This window comes from Engraulis encrasicolus, chromosome 7 (genome assembly GCF_034702125.1).
Source record: "Engraulis encrasicolus isolate BLACKSEA-1 chromosome 7, IST_EnEncr_1.0, whole genome shotgun sequence".
Classification (NCBI taxonomy): domain Eukaryota; kingdom Metazoa; phylum Chordata; class Actinopteri; order Clupeiformes; family Engraulidae; genus Engraulis; species Engraulis encrasicolus.
The window spans coordinates 52,516,069-52,522,800 of record NC_085863.1 but is presented as its reverse complement, the minus strand read 5'-3'; positions in this window follow the sequence as shown (position 1 = coordinate 52,522,800).

Genomic DNA, 6,732 nt, shown 5'->3' with positions numbered 1-6,732 from the left:
CACACTCATAAAATAACCCTGCTGTAAACACAGGAGCACTGTCTAAAAAGCTCCAACGTGGCGTAGGCTATGCAAAACTTCCTGATTTTTTTCTTTTTTCTTTTTGGTGATCATGTGTGCAGCCACCTCATCATCTGCTAAGCAAATGGCTTATTTTAACTTTGTGTGTCTATGGTGGGTGAGTGTTAAGTAAATAATAAGTTAAGTTAATATAATTATTATTATTACAATTATTATTAATAATAATAATAATAATAATAATGATAATAATAATATAAAGATGATGATAATGGGCCTAGATCAGGGGCACCCAGAAAAAGTCAAGTTGTATTTCAAGAGGGAAGGCAAGTAGCACAATATTTAGCCTACTATATAGGCCCTAGACAACAAAACAGTGATTATCAAATCATTAATTTAAATAGATGCTATACCACATCACATTTGTTCAGTGAGCTCTGGTGGGCTGCCTAATCCCAACAAAGCCAGTATCATTCATTCAAGATACATTTCTGTATTGAGAAGTTAACAATTGTCAGCCTCTGCCTCATATGACTCCTTTCACATAGTAGGCTACTCAAGAGCAGCCCAGTTTGTTCAAATCCCTCTTGCAAAATATGGACATCATTCACTAAACCTGGTTATACGCACACCGTGAATGATGTCCATATTTTGCAAGAGGGATTTGAACAAACTGGTCTACTCTTGAATAGCCTAGGCCTACTTAAAGCATTTCGAGGCCTCTGAACATTCCAACCCGCCTGAATTCCATGTACCATTCTTGCAGACAAGTGAACATCCTTTCTGTTATAATCTATCTATTGACTTTTGTTCTCCTCTTTGTTCTTTGACTTTTGACTCATCATTCTTTGGGTAAACTTTCAGGTGACTGTTAGTCACCTGCTCTCAGTGAAGAATGTTTTCCATATGGCTACTCTGCCATTAAACTTGGTTCAGTGCTGAACAGGTGTCCTCCCTTATATTACTGGGAAAATCACTGACTCACTGGTCCAGAGTAATTCATTATTGGGCATTGGGGTCTTTGTTAGGATGCCTCTATAAAAGGCATTAATAGCACATTCCATAGACAGGAAAGTCAAAGTGAGTGACTGTAATGAGAGCAAGGGCAGGATTGAAGATTGAACAACTATTGTCCCGTGTGTGTGTGTGTGTGTGTGTGTGTGTGTGTGTGTGTGTGTGTGTGTGTGTGTGTGTGTGTGTGTGTGTGTGTGTGTGTGTGTGTTTCCCTTCAATGTTATGTTCACAGTCTAAAGAACAGCAATCAATTACAAATGCCAGATATATCCACAGTGTTGTACAATTTCTGGCAGAAATTTGCCAAGATTTTTGATTCGATACCAATGTCCCAGGCTCTCAGCCTGTGTTGGTTGCAAGAATGCAAGCCGGCCAGCACTGCATTTTAATCTCCAAAAAGAACTGTCTGTTCAATACATATTCAAGTTGTTCATTGTCATACAATCGAGAGGTCCGGCTGTAACTCCTCTCAAAGCACGGCGAGACGCAGGATTTCTTTTAACGGGTTTTATTTCTTGCAGGCAATCTTGTAAGGCCTCCCAAAACCGTGAAAACTAAAACATATACAATACACAGTGTTAGAATGGCGGCAGCTAAAACGCTACACAACCCAGACAGTATAAATGAATAAACAAAAATGACAACAAAACAAACCTCGTTGGCTGCGTGCACGAATGAGAGAAATAAAGTCCTTGGTGACTTAGTCTGAGTCCTACACAGGCTTGAAGAAGTGTAAAACGTCCTTGTTGACAACTTTTAACGGAGCGCTGATCTTCTGTGGCAGCTTCTTGAGGTGCTAGTGTCTTTCTGGCGTTTAGCTGGCCACATTACGTTCTTACGTCACACGCACGCACTTGAGGTTTTCAAAATAAAAGTTTGCTCATAAACACAGGTAAGTATACACAAATAACCAAATAAAAACATTATAAAAATACAAAACCCTTTGCATGAAAACACGAATTCTTGCAACCGTTTACACTCCCACCAAATCACACCATACTTACTGTGGGATTTCAAAAAACTTAAAACAAAACTGTTGCAAGTCAAATGTGAACCTTGAACCATGAACTGTAAATTCAAATATTACCTTTCTACTCTGTCTTAAGTAATGTAGTGACCTTCTGCCTTAACTTTAGGTTTACTCTCTGTGTGATGTGTTGTGTTGCCAACTAATAGTGTGACCTTTCTGACCCTGTCGTCTGATGATGGGAAGACTTCGTAGTCTCTGGCCAACTTCCACTCGTTGCTGGGGTCTTCATCATCCTGCAGGAGCACAATGTCATCCACCATTGGATTTCTTCTATCCTTCTGCCATCTGCTCTTTGTTGTGCCGGTGGAGGAAGAATGATTGGGTGTCTAATGTGCGGGTGTACCACGGCTTGACTTGAGCGCCCGCCCACTCTCAGGACTCCATCTTCATTCAATATCGGATTCAACTTGGTGCGTCTGTGGTGATTTTGTCTTTGTATTTCCCTTTTCTTTCAGGTCTTTTATCTCAACGGAGAATGCTTCTTCTTGAACCGGTTTGGCGATGGTAAGTTCTGCTTCCTTTCTTTCTTGTAATCTTCTTTCTTTCTTGGTTCCTTCCTTCACACCTTTGTGTACTTGGATCGGTCTCTTCAGTCTGGCGACTGTTTGGTGGTGCAATGATGACTTGTCTTCCTTTGCCCTTGGGTTCACCATTGTAGCCTTGCGAAGTTCAGGATCATCATCTTTCACCTCTCCCACCATGCTTTCTCTGTGCTGTAGTTCTTGCTGGCATTTGCTTGCTGCTTTTGAGCTGCTCTGCTGTCATCCCTCTAGAGGCATATTCGGCTGGATTGACCTCGGCCGCTCTTTGAGATCCGTTTTCTCTCATGGACAGGTGCTTGATGTCATCCTGAGCAATGGGATCATCTTCTCCGGCTCTTTCTGGTAAGTGTGGCTCGTGGATCTTGGTGGTGTCTGACGGAGGGATTTCTTTGATCTTGCATCTGTTCGTGTGATGAACTTCAGCCTTCAGGTCGACAGGAGAATCGGTGTCTTGTGAGACTCGCATGGTGACTATGCGGTGACTGATGCTGACGGGGTCTTCAAATTCCACACAGGTCTTGCCATGGCCTACGATACTCCACCCCAGGTCAGTACGTTGCGCGAAGGGCTGGTTGGCTTCACCAGTCACGACTTCTCTTGGGAGTAAGGCGTGTGAGCAGTTGTAGCCAATGAGAAGGCCGACTTCACAGCTCTGCAGAGGTGCGATGTGTTCTCTCAGGTGCTCTAGGGTGGGACCAAGCCTCAGCAGTTTGTTTGTGGGGATGTGGGCTCTGTTGGCGGGAATGAAGTTGCGCGTGTAGGATGGCGTAAGGCTATGCTTTTGTTCGACCTAAAGCCTCTGACCTGCAGGTTCTTCACTCTTTGAGACTGTATTACTGTGGTCGAAGTCAGAGTTGAGACCTTTAACTTGACTTGGTCTTTCTCTGCGTCTAGAGCAGCTGCAACCTCACTGAGTACGAATGTTGTGTCACTCTGTGAGTCCAGCAGGGCGTAAACGAGCACCTCTTCTGTTGGATGAGTGGCAGATGAGAGCCAGACAGGAACTATTGCAGCTGTTTGCACACCAGGTTCATGTTGGATAACTCTGTGTGAAGTAGAGGCTGTGATGGTTTCTTCATCCTGTTCAGCTTGACTGTCTTGACTTTGTTGGACTTGTGTCTTTCGCTCTCCTCTGTCTCTTTCTTCATGCAGGCATGTAGGGTGACGCTTCTTGCAAGTGTTACAGACACTCCTATTGCTGCAAGTGTTAGAGTAATGGCCTACTTCAAGACAAACCGAAACACAGCTTCTCGCTTTGGAATGAACTTGACTCTGTCTGCGACTTCTTCCTCCGAGAGCTTCCTGCATACATGTAAAGTGTGGCCGGTTTTCTTGCAGAACAGACATGCTTTGGCAGCCTGCTCATTGGAACTTGTGGTTAGAGTCTTTGCTTCAACGTTAAGCTGCTTCTGCTTGTTGCTTGCTGGTTGCTTTGCCCTTTCTGCTTCATCTTGCTTCAGCGAATGCAGGGATGTGACTGGGTTGCAGGCGATCTTTGCTTCTCTTGAGAGGAACTTGACGAACTGACTGAAGCTTGGGAACTTGCCATTCTCTTCTTCCATGTCCATGACTTTCCGGTTCCATCTAGCGGTTAGCCAGTCAGGTAACTTTGCAAGAAGCTTCCTGTTTTCATTGCAGTCGTTCAGGATCTCCAGTGCCTTGACATGTAGCATGGCAGCTTCACAACTGCGAAGAAAGTCGGCAAAGTCTCTGAGCTCAGTGTTGTCTTTGTCTCCAATCCTGGGCCATGCGTGAAGCTTATCTCGGTATGCTTTAGCGATGGTGAATGGGCTTCCATACCTCTCCTCCAACAGCTCCCATGCAGCAGCATATGCTGACTCGGTTCCAAGAAGGAAGTAGCCATCGAGTGCATTCCTGGCTTGTCCGCTCACATACCTGCGGAGGTAGTATATTTTCTCCCTTTCTCTGATGTTTTTCTGGTCGATCAACGTTTGAAATGACAACTTCCAGTCGCTGTACCTTAACGGATCACCCAAGAATATTGCTGGTTCTGGAACAGGTATACGAGTCGCACTCATTGCATCAGACAGCATTTTGATGAGCTCTAGTGTGGTTGGATTATCTGACGTAGCTGTTGGTTGCGAGGCTTGAGGTGCAGATGCCTGAGGACCTCTCACAGGAAGCGATGGCTGACGAACTGAAGCTTGAGGTGTAGACGCCTGAGGACCTCTCACAGGAAGTGAATGGCTTGACGAACTGCTACCAGGACATCTTGTGACTCTTCATGGATATTTAGCCCTTGTTTTGTACACTTCACATTTTTGCTCGCGCAGCATTGAACTCTTGACTGTTTCTAGATTTAGAATTTTTAGTCGCTTTTTCTTCCAGCTTGGCTTTGATTTCAGCTGCCTCTTCCTCTCTTTTGATCCTCCACTGAATTTCTTCCTGTTCCTTCTGTTGGCGTCGCTTCATGTCTTCTATCTCTTGAGCTGCTATCTTCCTCTTAGCTTCTGCCTCCAGAATGCTGCAATTCCAACTGTTCTCTTTGTTGTTCTTCCAACACTTCCAGAACGGCTTGGCTTGCGGCAGCCTCTGCGACAGCTTCTTGGTGCTTCAAGGAAGATGCATGTGAGCGCTCTGAGGGACCTTTCAGGGAAGGAAGTGACAGAGTCCAATTCACTTAGAGTGGAGTTCCAAAGAGAGCCAGCTTCCGGCCAATCTGCCTCATCTTCATGTGGGCGCTTCCCGTCTAGGTAAAGCCGTGACCTTGGCAACGATGAAATCTGAAACTTGTGTGCAGAGGTCTACTCTTCGACGCGTGTCTTGGTCTGGAGTTGAGACTCTGCGCAGGTCTTCATAAACACGGTGAACATCTCCTGAAAGGCCCTTGACATCATGAAGGATATCTTGCAGTAGACACTCTGAAAACGCTTCTATTGTCTCTGATAGTGCCTTCATGGAGAGTTTTACATTTGTTCGCCATTTGTTGTAAGTGTAATTGAATCTTTGTTGGAGTGTTTTAATTTTCTCCTCTTGCATAGCTTTTCCCTTCTCTGTCAGGGTACGGGTAACGCTCGCTGTGTCTCTGCGGCTGTTCTTCTTGTGCTGGCTGGGATTCTGCTGGCCTTGCATCATCCATTGGAAGACGTTCAGGGACTTCACTTCCATCACCAGCTTGCCCTACCTGAAGTGTTAACTCACTAAACTCTGCCATAGCTAGCCTGTAGTGAATGTAAACTGAATTGTCAACTTAAATACTTAGTGTAAATAAAGAATGTATACGCACTGTATGCTGTACTATGTGAATGTAAATAAAGTGTATGTAAATGTAAACACCTACTCTGATGTGTCTTGCGTCGTTAAGCTGCAATAAAATAATGTATGCTGAAATACTTCAATAATTAAAAATGCTCTGCACTATTCTTCTGACTACTAATGCACTAAATGGCTCAATATTCATAAATAAACCCAAATATAGCATTAAATTAAAAATCAGAAGGCAAATAAGCTTCAATGTTAATTACCAAAAATACCTTTTAAAATGGCAGGTGAGGTCTTCCGTATGAAATACTTTCAAAACTTAAAACAAAAGCATAAACAGAAATATGTACATATTTAACCTTAACTTCAATCATGAGCTTCAGTAAGCTTAACCTTAAATGCAGACTCAAATGTAAACAAGACAGGAATAGCATCATTGCAACACAACACACCATGAAAATCAGCATCACTTAGCTTAAACCTTTGAAAAGAATCCTTGAAAAGACGTTTCTTGCATGTGCCCTTTAAGTCCACTCTTGTTAGTGTTCTTCTTGGTGGCTTCGCCTTGAAACAGTCTCTTATTCAGTTCGTGGCTTTCCTTTCGACAGTCTATACGAGAGTTCGTGTGTGCGTTTCACTTATCTGCGTGTCCCCGAACGCTGCAGTGTTCCATGCCCACGACCTGGGCGCGTGATCGACGAGCTTGAGAACAACGCTGCGATGAACACTGTGACTGGACACGAGCAGGCTGCGTGGTCTTGCTTCGCGCCCGTCTTGGGAAAGCTTCACCTCCGACGCCGATGAACAGTCACGAGTTTTCACTGTAACTCCTCTCAAAGCACGGCGAGACGCAGGATTTCTTTTAACGGGTTTTATTTCTTGCAGGCAATCTTGTAAGGCCTCCCA